A 13,901-nucleotide genomic window follows, 5' to 3' on the forward strand; every position below is an offset into this window, starting at 1 on the left:
CCCACTCCAGTATTCTTGCCAGGAAAATCCCATGGACAGAGGAACCTGGCAGGCTACAGTCCATGGGATCGCAAAGAGTTGGACACAGCTGAGCAACTGAGTATTATAGAATAGAGTCAGTGGTATTAAGTGCGTTTATGTTGTACAGCCATCACCACTGTCCAGAACTTTTTCATTTGCCAAACTATACCTCTGTCCCCACGAATCGATAGCTGGTCATCCCCACCTCCGCCAACCCCTGGTACCCACCAGTCTCCTTTCTGTCTCTATGATTTTGATGACCTCATATAAGTCAGCCCTTGCCTTTTTATACTTGTCCTGTTGGTGGACTTTTATTATATCTTTTATTGCAAGCTGCCTCAGATCCTATTTTTTGAAGCTAGCTTGGTATAAACAAATAAAATCAGGATGGTAGTAATTAGACACAAGGGAAACACAGAGAAAGCTTCAGGCAGACTTCCTCTACCCCTCCAGGAAATCAGTGTGGCTGAGGAGGCGAAAACACAGCACACGAGAAATGTCACAGGAGGAACTGAAGACTTTACGACTTGTTAGAAATTTAGATTTCATGAGGCTAAATGCATAAGAAGGAGGGCCTCTGTATAAGTAGGAGGTATAACTTCTACTGGGGTTAAAAAAAAAAAAAAAAAGGAAAGCAAGGCACAGGGGGCACCTGGATTTGAACCAGGGACCTCTTGATCTGCAGTCAAATGCTCTACCCCTGAGCTATACCCCCAGCCACCCACAGGGATATCATAGAACAATTCCATAATTGCAGTCTTTCCCAAGCCGCGCTCTCACCATTGTGTGTCTCCCTAGGGAGTTACCTGAGCTGCTTCTCTAGGTGCCCACCTCCACACCTGTCAGAACTGCTCCCCTTCCTCAAAGTCTCCACTCCTATGCCCACCAAACATCCCTCCTCCCAGAGACCTTCTCACCCACTCCCTCACTATTATCATTATACTGAGGGCAAGAGGAACTCTACCCAGCCCCTTAATGTCTAAGATGCTTTGTTTCTTTTTCCTTTTTCTCCATCTCCCACTCTCTGGTTCGGTTTCCTTTTCCAGGGATCAAGGCCTGGGACCTATAGGAGGCTGTCAGGTCTTGGTTTACTTTAGGAGAGGCGCCTGGCCAAGAAAGCTGCAGCCCCAACTTTCTAGCAGGTGAAGAGTGGGCAGGGATGAGCCAAGAGGTCAGCACAGGTCCAGGGTCTGGGACACGGCTCCAGCCTGCTTCTTCTAGAACTCAGACAGCCCCTGCTGTACAGCCACGCAGTCTCTAGGATTAAGACATCATTGCATTTCTGTTTGCGTCTTTCTTGGTTATATTGTGCCATCCAATTGGGTAAGATTTTCTACTCTTTCTTTGAGATTATTCTGAAGTGAAATTACCCTTCAAGGGCTTCCCAGGTGGCTCAGTGGTAAAGAACCCATCTGCCAGTTCAGGAGACATAAGAGACCTGGGTTCGATCCCTGGATCAGGAAGATCCTCTGGAGAAGGAAATGGCAACCCACTCCAGTATTCTTGCCTGGAGAATCCCCATGGACAGAGAAGCCTGGTGGGCTACAGTCCATGGGATCGTAAAGAGTCAGACAGGACTGAAGTGACCTAGCACGCACATAAAGGAGGGTGGTTCTTTGGCTAAGAGTATGGGAGTAGCTATGCTCCTGCTAGGACCTCCAAACAGACTCTTGAGATCCATTTGTAGGAGAATGTAGGCTTGTCAAGACTCCAAGACTCCACACACATCCAATGAGGCGCTGCAAAGCAGTCTGCCCTTCTTGGGGGGATTAAAAAAAAAAGGCTAAGAGTTTGGTAAGAGGGTGATTTTTTCCAGATTTATAAAACACTGGATGAACACGCACATACATCTTGGCGCACTTCTCAAATGATTTCCCCAGAGTGGACTCCTAAGAGTGCGGATGCAGGGCCCGGAGGAGCTGGCTGGTGCTGTGTCCTGCAGCCCATCAGCAGGCACCAATCCCAGGGGTTCCCCTGAGCCCTGCCCTTCACCTCCCAACCCCCACCGTCCTGCCCGGTTAGGACGTGCGCTCTGCCCAGGGCTGGAGTCTGAACCTGGCGGCATCTCGGTGTGGTCATCAGGTCTGGAGCTCAGCTCACAGACCTGCAGCGTCAGACCCCTTGGGCCGGCTCACACAATCTCCCTAATCAGGCTCTGAAGGCCCGATGCACAATAAGCCAGAATGCCCTGGAGGTTACCCCGGAAACCAAATTAGCTATCTAAGGGTTGCTTCCTGAGGCTGCAATCAGAGCAAAAGGGAATTGAATGCTCTTGAGGGTTTCTCAGGCCACGGAAAATGATTATGCATTATTCCTGTTCCAAAGTACCGTTCCTTCTTTAGAGGCCAGAATGCTCCGTCACTAAACTGGGAACGTCAGTGTGTGCACAGGCATCTTTCCGGGATCCCTGCATCCTGCCATCCCGCCTCGACCACGCGCCTCCCTCTCCCCCACCTAGTGTCTCAGCTCTATGATCTGCTCATTGTTGATATACAGTAATCCACGGATTGAGGGATGGAGATAACTGTTTTTCTACAAAAACAACTCAATCTCTATTTTGTGCCCCATTATACCCAGCAGCAGAAATTTAGTTAGTCACCTCAGGACTCCCCCAACCATCACCACCCCATCCCGTGTCACACCAGAGTTATGAAAGGGCTTTCCCAGTACCACAGTGCTGGGGTGAGTGGGATCTGGTCCTGCATGCCGTCTGGACCACGCTGTGACCTTCTGATCCCACCCTGGTCCTCGCCACGTCTCCTCCCAGGTTCCCTGGCTCTCCCGGCCACACCCAGGAAACCTCCCCCAGCTTCTGCAGGCACCGAGTGGGCGCCAATCTTTATTCCCCTAATCCCCTAGCACCCACACTTTTGGCATTTGAAAATGGAGCACTGACAACTTAACTTGCCTTCCACACGGTCATCCCTCCCCGTGTTGTTAAAGACATAAGATTTACCCAGTTGGGTGGGGGCGGGGTGGGGAGAGCAGCCTTCAAAGACAGGAAACCTGGCTTATGAGCTCTGTTAAGACCCAGCTTCCTAACTGAGCTCTTTGTCTCCCCTCCATGACCCCATTACTCTCCATTCTTCCCAGATGGCTCTGGGTCTTCCTAGGAGGACATGTTACTAAACGTTTGCCATGAGTCATCACCTTTTGTCTTCAAGCCAAGCCCATGACATAGGTACTCAGCAAGTCCTCTACTTGAGAACCTTCAAGTTGCAAGCTTTCAGAGATGTGAGCCTGCTCTGTCATGGCCTATCACATCAGCTGCGGACGACACTGCAGCTCGCCATCCATCTCCTATTGCAGAGGATCCTTCAGCTCTACCATCTCCCACGTCTTCTCCCTCCTCCAGTCAGTCAGTCTTCTTGCCTGTTCACTCAGTGCCAGCCCCTGTATGCCAGCTGTTCCTCCTGGACTACTGTACTTTTCAAAGAACTGTACTATCAGATTAAAAATGTTTTTTTCTGTTTGTTTGCTTGTTATGTATTACTTATGTGAAAAGTATATTATAAACCTATTAGAGTATAGTACTACATAGCCAATTGTGTTAGTTGGGTACCTAGGCTAGATTTATTGGACTTATGAACCAATTGAACTTACGAATGCACTCTCAGAATAGAACTCATTCAAATCATATGCAGGGGACTTACTGTAATTATTATCCCCGATTTACAGATAAAGAAATGAAAGTTTAGAGGAATTCAGTAATCCAGATAGTCTAACTCCAGAACTAAAGCTGGTGACCATATTCAAAGAATTCTCTCTAAAACACAGACTGAATTGGGTATCTGCCTGGCAGTGCTAGGTAAAACATCAGCCAATTCCTTACTGTTTGATTTCCTTCTAGAATATTTGGGAGATAACGGCTCATCACCCACTTTGTTGGGCCATTAGGTTGTGATCCCCGCTGATCAAGACAGAGGTCATGTTCATGACAAACCCAGTCTCCAAAAGTCACTCTGGGCCCCCTTCTCATAGACAGACCTCTGGGGCAGCCCTGCTGATGGCCAGTTGCACCACTGCCTGCTGACTCTAGTTTCTCTTTCCTCTTCAAGTGTTGGGGGTATCATCATCCCGAATAGTGGGGCATTCTAGAACTAGAGGTAAGCACTTCCCCCAATCTCTGGGTGAGATGAGCTGTGGGGGGGAACCCTTGAGAACAGGGCCCACCTGGCCTACAGCAGCAGTACTGATGCTCTCCCAGGTGTCACACATCTGTCACCTCACCTGTGCTGCTGGTGATGGCACTGAGGCCACTCAGGAGCCAGAAACCACAGTGACCTGTTCAAGAGGAACTAAGATCCTGCAGGGAATCTTAGGGGAATAAAGCCCCCCAAAACCAAAAGCTCTTTAAAAAAGAAAAAGATTAACTGGTGTGTTGAGGTGTTGTTAACCTCATTTTAAATTCCCCCATCAAACATTCATCTCATCATTTTGGTAGGCTTTGGGGATGCTGGCTTATGACCATTGCCTCCTTAGGAGTCATGAGTGGTTCTATTCCAATCCTCTACCTTTATTAGCTTAAATTCTTTTATAAAGAAGACTTTTTTTTTTTTTTACTTGTTAGTTCTGTTGGAATATAGTTCATATAGAAGAGGTAGAACAAATGCTTGATTCTTCCCTTTATGAGCTTTCAGGATACTGAATTGACGCCTTCACCATCTCCAAATTTGACAGAGGGCTCCAGGAGTCTTTGAGCATTCCCTTGTTTTATTGTGAGTGTGAACCTATGTGTGTGTGTGTTCGTGTGTGAGCAGACCAAATGAAATTGCCAGACTGGGTGGGCTGCCCTGGAAAAGCCTTTAAATCCTTTTACCAAAAAAGATTTTTTTCTTACATTTTTTTAGCCATGCCACATATGGGATCTTAGTCTCCCCACCAGGGATTGAACCCCCTGCCCCTGCATTGGAAGAGTAGAGTCTTAACCACTGGACCACAGGGGAAATCCCAAAGAGAAGACTTTAAATAGAAATCAAGTCCAGTCGTGGAGAGTGATTTGTGTGCAAGGTGGAAAGGCTCAAAAGCTTGATGCACGGTGCAGGGAGATGGGACTCACTGGAGAACGGCTGGTTGGAGCCTCCCAAGATGGGAAGGGACCATTGGAGGAGGCTGACTTCTAACAGCACACAGAGTCTTTAGGAAGAATTCCTGCAGAACCAGGAAGGGCCCTGCAAAGGTTCTGGGCTCGGCTCTGAGGGGGTGTGGCCCTGGAGGTGCTGCTTGCCTCAAAATGAGCATGCCTGGTCTCGGAGCGGACCTCTGCACAGACTCTGGATTCTGGCAAAATGCATCAGAAAGGGGAAGGATGTGCAAACTACCCATGCTGGATTCCCCACCAGTCTTAGTGGGTGAGACCTCATTTAATTTGATTATTTTAAAATATTGTTATCTTAAAAAGATAAATATGAACTCACAGAATTCATATGCTACAATGTTCAAAAGATATGAAAACGTATGCAGCTGGAAGCAACCAAAAGTCCTTCAGTAGTTAAAGAGTCCGTATCGAATAGATAGATGAACCATGGTTCATAGGACAATGGAACAGCATTCAACACTAAAAAAGAAATGAGTTCTCAAGCCTAGGAAAGACCTGGAGGGAACTTTCATGCATATTACTGAGTAAAGGAAGTCCATCTGAAAGGCCACAGTAATACTGTACAACATTCAGGAAAAGGCAAAACTATGGAGACAGTAAAAAGATCAGCGGTTGCCAGGGATTTGAGGGGATAGAGGGAGATATACAGGTAGAGCACAGAGGATTTTCAGGGCAGTGAAAACACTCTGCATTATACTGTAATGAGGCATGTGTGTGTGTTCTCAGAGTGCTCAGGCCTGTCTGACTCTTTGAGACCCCATAGACTGTAGCCCCCAGGCTCCTCTGTCCATGGGATTCTCCAGGCAAGAATACTGGAGTGGGCTGCCGTTTCCTTCTCCAGGAGCTCTTCTCAACCCAGGGATCGAACCCGCATCTCTTGAATCGCCTGCATTGGGCACCACTGTGCCACCTGGGAGGCCCGTAATGATGGATACGTTTGTCCAAACCCATAGAATGTACGACACCAGGAGTGAACACGGTGGACTTGGTGACTATGATGTGTCACCGTATGTTCGTCCCCTGTAACAAATGTCCTGTTCTGGTGGGGGATGTTGATAATTCGAGAGGTTATCCCTATGTAGGGGCAGGGGATATGTGGGAAATCTCTGTACATTCCTCTCAATTTTGCTGAGAACGTGAAACTGAAAAAAAAAAAAATCTTAAGAATACATTTAAAGATTAAAATGAAGAAAAAAGTACGCAGTGAAAATTCTCCCTCTCTCATCTAACAAGACTCTCTACAAGCATCCCGGGGAACCTGTGTTAACATTTTTTTATGTACTCTTCCAGATAGTCTGCACGTCAGTAAGGAATGCACAGTGTCTCCTTGGCTGTATTTATAAACACAAATGGCAGCATAACAGTCCTATGCTATTGCATCTTGCTTTTCTCATCTAATTTAATTTTGTGTAAATCATGGTATTGCTTACCTGGGAACATTTCTCTTTCTAGGACTCAAACCAGCCCCCAGTGCTATGGGGAATATAGTCCCAAGTAAGAGTGAAGGGTGGGAGGCTGGGGGTAGGGGCGGTGGATAATTCCAGGCAATAATGAAGGAAAGCTTCCATACCCTCAGCCTTGCTGGTTACACAAGGTCCAGCAAAGGGAAATTTGGGATAATTATAGGGGGCACCCGGATTTGAACCAGGGACCTCTTGATCTGCAGTCAAATGCTCTACCCCTGAGCTATACCCCCTACTGGGAAAATTAACCTCTCTCCTCACAACTTCTCACTTTGGTGAGACACCTGTGACACCACTTAATAATTTTAAGACCTGATGTTTATTGAGCATTTATAATATGCTAGATAAACTGTTCTAAATTTTTATACACTGTATATAATTTTTTACTTTTTTACCATATATAGTTTTAAAAATTATTGTGGTAGTGAGTGCTATCTCCACTACCACCCTCTTTATAGGTAACAATGACACAAGGAATTGAAGCAACTTGTCTGGAGAGTCCCATGGACAGAGGAGCCTAGCAGGCTACAGTCCATAGGGTCACGAAGAGTGGGACATGAATGAAGCAACTACACACACACCCCCAAATCACAAAGCTTAAGCTCAGTTGGTAAAGAATCCGCCCGCAATGTGGGAAACCTGGGTTCGATCCCTGGGTTGGGCAGATCCCCTGGAGAAGGGAAAGGCTACCCAGTCCATTATTCTGGCCTGGAGAATTCCAGGGACTGTATAGTCCATGGGGTTGCAAACAGTCGGACACATCTGAGTATGTCTCACTTTTTCTAAGTAACAGAATTAAGAGGTAAAGGACCACCACTATGTCCTGCCTCAGCTCAGCTGCCCTGGAGGGTGAATTTCAGGGCCTTGGTGCTTCAGGGCCAAGCCGCCTCCCTGCCCTGTGAACCCAGCAAATGCTCCCCATTTTATAACGGAGTTTTAGGGAACAGACCTAACCAGTGCCTTGAGACGACCCACCTGGAGCTTCTGGAAGTCAGATTGCTTGAAGTTTCCTAAATTTCTGAATGAATTAACTTTTTTACAAGTAACACTTTCACATGGCACAGAATTGAAAATGTATGAAATAGGAGCTTCCCTGGCAGTCCAGTGGGTAAGACTCCATGCTTCCACTACAGAGGGCATGGGTTTGATCCCTAGATGGGGAACTAAGATCCTGCATGCCACACAGCCAAATAACAATAATAAATTAAAAATAAAACGTACAAAATAGCATCCAGACAAAACTCAAGACTCCATTCCATCCCAGTCTTCCAGCCACCACATAACCATTTTACTGGTTTCTTGTTGCACATTCACCTTTGAAAGGGAACATTTTCTCTTAGTACCCCAGGGTTAGCTTAATTTTCATTTATGGTACTGCTTGTATCTGTACATACATGTGTATACACAGCTAGATATAAATGCTTCACACTCACAGTTTTATACACTTTTAAGACAAAACAATTTTAGAAGATCAATACAAACAAAATCACAAACCCAGGAACATTCAAGTTAACAGCAATTTGAATAGCAGATGAAATCATTTTGCTAGAAGAGGCTCTTTGCAATGTGCTTGTGAAGCTGCTCACGCCCAGAGACGCAGGGGTCCCCCAGCTCCTCTGCTAACTGCCTCTATTAACACGCCCTCTGACTCTCAAGGCTCATTTCTCATAGGCTAAAGCTGTTACCAAACTCAGGGGTGGCTGCTCACTGCTCAAAAGCCAATTATCGAGAGGCAAGTGTCAGTAGAAAGGAAATATGTTTTAATCAGAAAAGCTGGAAGTCTGGTGGATTCATGAGAAGGTGGACTCATGTCCCGAGACCGGCTCCGAACTGTCTGCTCATCCCTGACAGTTTGTAAAGGGGAAAAAATCGGAAAGAATCTCAGTGAATCGTGGAGGCAGGAGGTTGGGTTGTGTGTGCTCCGTTGTGTGTAACTCTCTCTCCAGGTGTTATCCTGCCCGTCTGATCTGCCTGCAGGATTGCTAAGGGGGTTGTGGGGGTAGAGGACTAGTCATCTTTTAATTCTTTTTTTAATCTAGGAAAAGAATCAACAGGTTAGGCAAGGCATGGAGAGCACAAGTCAGGAGCTAGGTTCAACTGCCTATCTCATTCCGACGAGGAGGTTTTTTCAAGGTTAAGCAGTCAGGGATTTCCCTCGTGGTCCAGTGGTTAAGAATCACATGCCCACTGCAGGGGACATAGGTTCAATTCCTGGTCAGGAACCAAGATTCTGCATGCTGTGGGCAAAAAAATAAATAATTCTTTAAAAAAAAGTTAGAGGGGGACAGAAATGGGCAAAGAGGGAAGGGGCACAAGAGCTGCTTTCAAAGTCGGCCTCTGATCTTTGGTCATCAGTGTTACAGTGAGGCATGGTGACAGGGCATGGCAACCCACTCCGGTATTCTTTCCTGGAGACTCTCGTGAACAGAGGAGCCTGGGGGCTACAGGCCATGGGGTCACAAAGAGTCACGACTGAGCGACTGAGCACATGACAACATGATTAGAAACTTGAGTACATGCATCACACTGGGCTCTGATTATAAAATGGCCCTGCAAACCAGCCACCGTGTACCTATATCAAGACAGTTAAGACTGTTATTAAAATGTGAATAGAAACTTTGAAAGAATCGTAGGGGAACTCAAACCACTGAGAAGCACTAGTCTGCGGTCCCCTTCATGCCTGGGCACATCCAGGCTGCCCACAGAGTCAGGACCAGGCCCAGAGGTTTTGACTTCTGCTCCAGAATCTTGTCAAGCCTCCTCTCTTTCATGAATCCCACCCCTCTTCCAACCTCTCCACCAGCCAGCGAGAGGAGCCCTTCTGAGGAGCACCCACATCCCAGGGAACACGAGCTGATAAGCTGAGGAACTACATCAGTCTGGTTAGACAGGGCCACTTAAGTCTGTCTCTGGGGACGGTCCTGCTTTTGGGTCTGTTGTCTCAGCATCCAGTTCATGGAATCAAAATGAAGCTTTGGAAGTTCATTTTGTCCAAGGTGAAATACCTGACATTGTCAAGGCTGTTATAAACTCCATTTAAGAGTTCACTAGGACTTCCCTGGTGGCCCAGTGGTTAAGACTCTGCCGCCCACCAATGCTGGGGGCCCAGGTTCAATCCCTGGTCCATCAGGAAAAAGCAAAAAAAAAAAAAAGGGAGGGGGGAGTGAATTCAATAGAAGATAGAACTTTGTTTTTGCTATAATAATACAAGAACGAAAGTTTTGAAGCCCAAGATTTTAATGTAAACAATGTTCTTAGCAGGGATGCTGTCAGTAAGTTCTAAGCAAATGAAGCAGAAATGTTGTGGGCATGGTGGTGCACACATAATTCACAAGTGTATCTAAACAGGCTGTGATATTCGACCAATTTATATAAAAGCTGAATTGTTTTTAAGTTTTTAAAAAACTAAATTGTTTTTGTGACACGGCTGATTTAATACAAGAAAAGATTTCATGATGGCTGCATGTGGGTGTGCGTGGTAAGTCGCTTCAGTGGTGTCTGACTCTTTTCGACCCCATGAACTGTAGCCCAATAGGCTCCTCTGTCCATGGGATTCTCCAGGCGAAGATACTGGAGTGGGTTGCCATTTCCTCCTCCACGGGATCTTCCTAACTCAGGGATCAAACTCAAACCTGAAGCTCTTATGTCTCCTACATCGGCAGGTGGGTTCTTTACCATTAGTGCCGCCTGAGAAACCTAGCAGTGTGTGTAAGAAAGTATAAATAGTTACTGAACAGACCTGTATTGTAGGTCTACCAGTATAGTCACTGTCTTAGACACATCTGTCCCCAGTAGCACTAAGATTTTAGAAATGTTTGAGCCTTTGAAGAACTACTTTGTGAAATTAACCCAAGTGTTCTGCAATGGTATTGGTATTAAACCTTTTTTTTTGTAAAAATATGCACCCAGAATTGTGTTTTGCACAAACCTCCACTGGTGGCTCAGATGGTAAAGAATCTGCCTGTAATGCAGGAGACCCAGGTTCGATTCCTGGGTCAGGAAGATCCCCTGGAGAAGGGAATGGCCACCCACTCTAGTATTCTTGTCTGGAGAATCCCATGGACAGAGGAGCCTGGTAGGCTACAGTCCATGGGGTCGAAAAGAGTCAGACATGACTGAATGACTAACACACTACACTTACACAGACCTGTTGGAAATCCTTAATCAAAGTTTTCAACAAATGGTGTGCCCCAGAACTTCAGCTTTTGAAACCTTTAGAGAGTTGCAATAAATGAAAATAAAATTTGCAAACAGAAAGACATTGAGACGTCTTGCAAAAGCAAGAGAGAAACTGAGCACATTAAACAATGAAAGTTCACATGGTGTGCAAGAGTTAGTTCTGCATTTCTAAAATTGTGCTTACAAAGTCTCAAAAGAATCTTTGGCTGAAGTTCTTCATTTCAATTGAATAAATTTACATTCTGTACCTGAAGGGAATGAAATTTTCAAAGCTTGGGACTTTACAACATCTAAATTTGATGAAATATTCAGGAGAATCATACTCATCTCAAGAGCTTTGTCTAACAAATTTCTTCTTTTGTAGAAGAAATGTACTTTGAGGGACTTGCCTGGCTGTTCAGTGGTTAAGACTCTCTGTGCTCCCAATGCAGGGGACAAAGTTTCAATCCCTGGTTTGGGAAATGAGATCCCACATGCCACATGATGTGGCCATTAATTTAAAAAATTAAAGAAATGGACTTTGAAGGGAAGCAAAAAGACAAGAAAGACCTGTGAAATTATGTGGCTAAAATGTTTATATACTGCAATATAAGAAAATTGCAACTGGGTACTTTTAAAAGTGCTTCTTAATATTTTTTAAATTTTTCTTTTGTGTTTTGTCTATACACCATGTAGCACGTCTGGTTGTAACTCCCCAACCAAGGATTGAACCTGTGACCCAGGCATTGGGAGCATAGCATCTTAACCATGGGACTACCAGGGAAGTCTCTGAGAATACTTCTCAATTAGCCTACTTTGCTCTGAGCTTACCGGTTACTCTAGCACCTGAATCAGAAGTATTTTCATTACACATACTTGGTCTGCAGAAAAAAGACAATTGAAAGAGGCTGTCCAGGGACCTGGAAACCTGTGGGTCTCCTATGTCTCCCCAGAGCCGCCTTGGATTCCAGTCTTACATCTGTCCTGTGGGGAGCAGCCCTCCCTGCCCCTGGCTAACTTCCCTTGTGATAATGAGGAAGGTGGGGCAATGGCTCCTCCCTGGGGCTCTTTCCATCCGTCACACACTGGGGAGCAAGAGGAGCCTCCTGGGACCCTGACCAGCACCTGGCTCCCCATTTCCTTGAAAACGGCAAGAAGCCAGTGAGGTTTCCCATGCTGCAGAGTGTCCCCAGTCCACAGGTGGCTGGTCCAGATAAGCAGGTGCCTTAAGAGGACACTGCAGCCAGATTTCAAAGATTTACCTCATTTATAAAGTTTTATATTGGTCATATGCTGAAATGAGTATGTTTTGGATATACTGGATTTTAAAATGTGGAGGGTTGGGGCATTCCTTGGTGGCCCAGTGGTTAGGACTTGGCACTTTCAGAGTGCGGGGGTTTGCTCCCTGATTGGGGAACGAAGATCCCACAAGCTGCAGAGCATGCCCCCTCCACAATAGGAGATTCGTTTTGCTGATGTCGTTTTACTTTATTTTTATGAAAACATTTCCCAGTTTTAATGAGATATAATTGATATACAATGTAATATCAAAGGTGTACAACATGATTTGATACATGTATATATTGACAAATGATCACCACAATAAGTCTAGTTAACATCAGGCACCTCACATAGTTACACTTCCCCCCTTGTTATGAGAACTTTCAAGATCTACTCTCTTAGCAACTTTCAAATATACAATAAAATATTGTTAATATAGTGACTATAGTCACCATGCTGTACATTGCACCCCAAGACTTATTTATATAATTCTGTACCTTTTGACCCCCCTTCACCCATCTTCCCTTTTTTACTTTAAATATTTAAGGTGGCTACTAGTGAATGTAAATTCAGATATGTAGCTTGCATTCCGTTTCTGGAGGGAGCACTGGTGGAGACCTTGGCCTTGGGAAAACCAACCTGGCCTGTGGGCTGAAAGGATTGGATTGCCTTGGCCTTGGGAAAACCAACCTGGCTGGTGGGCTGAAAGGATTGGATTGCCGGTCATCCCCAAATCCTGATCTTGCGGGTCTCCTGTGGGGATGAAACGACAGTGCAAAGACAGGAAGGAATCTCTATTCTGATGGGAAAGAGTCGGTGAGTGTTGTTTTCAGGGTGCAGGGGTTGCTTGAACTACAGGGAGAGTTACAGGGACGCAAGGAAGGTCGACTATGCCAAACTCCAAAATGGAGCATAAGAAGGGGGCACCCGGATTTGAACCGGGGACCTCTTGATCTGCAGTCAAATGCTCTACCCCTGAGCTATACCCCCTGACGTTATATGACACTCTCAACTCACACCTTTATGCTGCTGTAGCTACATCTGGACCCTGCCAAACTCCACAGCCCCTGCCATGGGCTCCAACACCCATCGTCATTCCAGACTGGTCCTCCTGCTCTGAAACCCAACCGGTCTTCCTCTTCAGGTTGGTGGGAAGATTGATTTGGTCACGGTCTTCAGCCCACACCCGGAAGTGCAGAGGTTGAGGCCCTCTCGGGTTACCAGGAGAAAACGCAGGTGGCTCGGAACTCTCCCACACTGCCAAACTCGGGTCCGAGCCCGGCCCGCCTTGTTCGTCCTGCTCTATCTGCCCTTTGCCCTACGGTCTCGTCCTCCGTCTCCTCTTCTTCACTGCCTATCCTTCCTCTTCCCACCGCCCTCCAAGCCCCTCAGGGCTCTGCTCTCCTAACCGCCAGGCCTCGACTATTCCTCCTTCCTCCAGCCCAATCAAGCAGTGCCCTTCTTTCAAACTCATTCCTTGAGAAGTAATCGGAAGACCAGGCCTAATATATACAAGGCAGACCATTTATTTCCAAAAATGAAATAGGAAGCTAAGAAAATTGTGAGTATAACAGGAGCGATATGGGAGGACTTTTCCATTGTAATTGTTGCTGCTGCTGCTGCTAAGTCGCTTCAGTCGTGTCCGACTCTGTGCGACCCCATAGACGGCAGCCCACAAGGCTCCCCCGTCCCTGGGATTCTCCAGGCAAGAACACTGGAGTGGGTTGCCATTTCCTTCTCCAATGCAGGAAAGTGAAAAGTGAAAGTGAAGTCGCTCAGTCGTGTCCGACTCTTAACGACCCCATGGACTGCAGCCTACCAGGCTCCTCCGTCCATGGGATTTTCCAGGCAAGGGTACTGGAGTGGGGTGCCACTGCCTT

General features: G+C 46.3%; 3 non-coding genes across 3 annotated transcripts; all 3 read right to left on the reverse strand.

Annotated features, from left to right (window-relative positions):
- Positions 1-664: 664 nt before the first annotated feature.
- Positions 665-736, reverse strand: TRNAC-GCA (transfer RNA cysteine (anticodon GCA)). Its single transcript has one exon. It is a non-coding gene; the product is annotated as a tRNA-Cys (tRNA).
- Positions 737-6,743: 6,007 nt separating this feature from the next.
- Positions 6,744-6,815, reverse strand: TRNAC-GCA (transfer RNA cysteine (anticodon GCA)). The gene has a single exon. It is a non-coding gene; the product is annotated as a tRNA-Cys (tRNA).
- A 6,124-nt stretch (positions 6,816-12,939) lies between these two features.
- Positions 12,940-13,011, reverse strand: TRNAC-GCA (transfer RNA cysteine (anticodon GCA)). Its single transcript has one exon. It is a non-coding gene; the product is annotated as a tRNA-Cys (tRNA).
- Positions 13,012-13,901: the final 890 nt, after the last annotated feature.

The sequence above is a fragment of the Bos indicus genome, chromosome 4, assembly GCF_029378745.1.
Source record: "Bos indicus isolate NIAB-ARS_2022 breed Sahiwal x Tharparkar chromosome 4, NIAB-ARS_B.indTharparkar_mat_pri_1.0, whole genome shotgun sequence".
Classification (NCBI taxonomy): Eukaryota; Metazoa; Chordata; class Mammalia; order Artiodactyla; family Bovidae; genus Bos; species Bos indicus.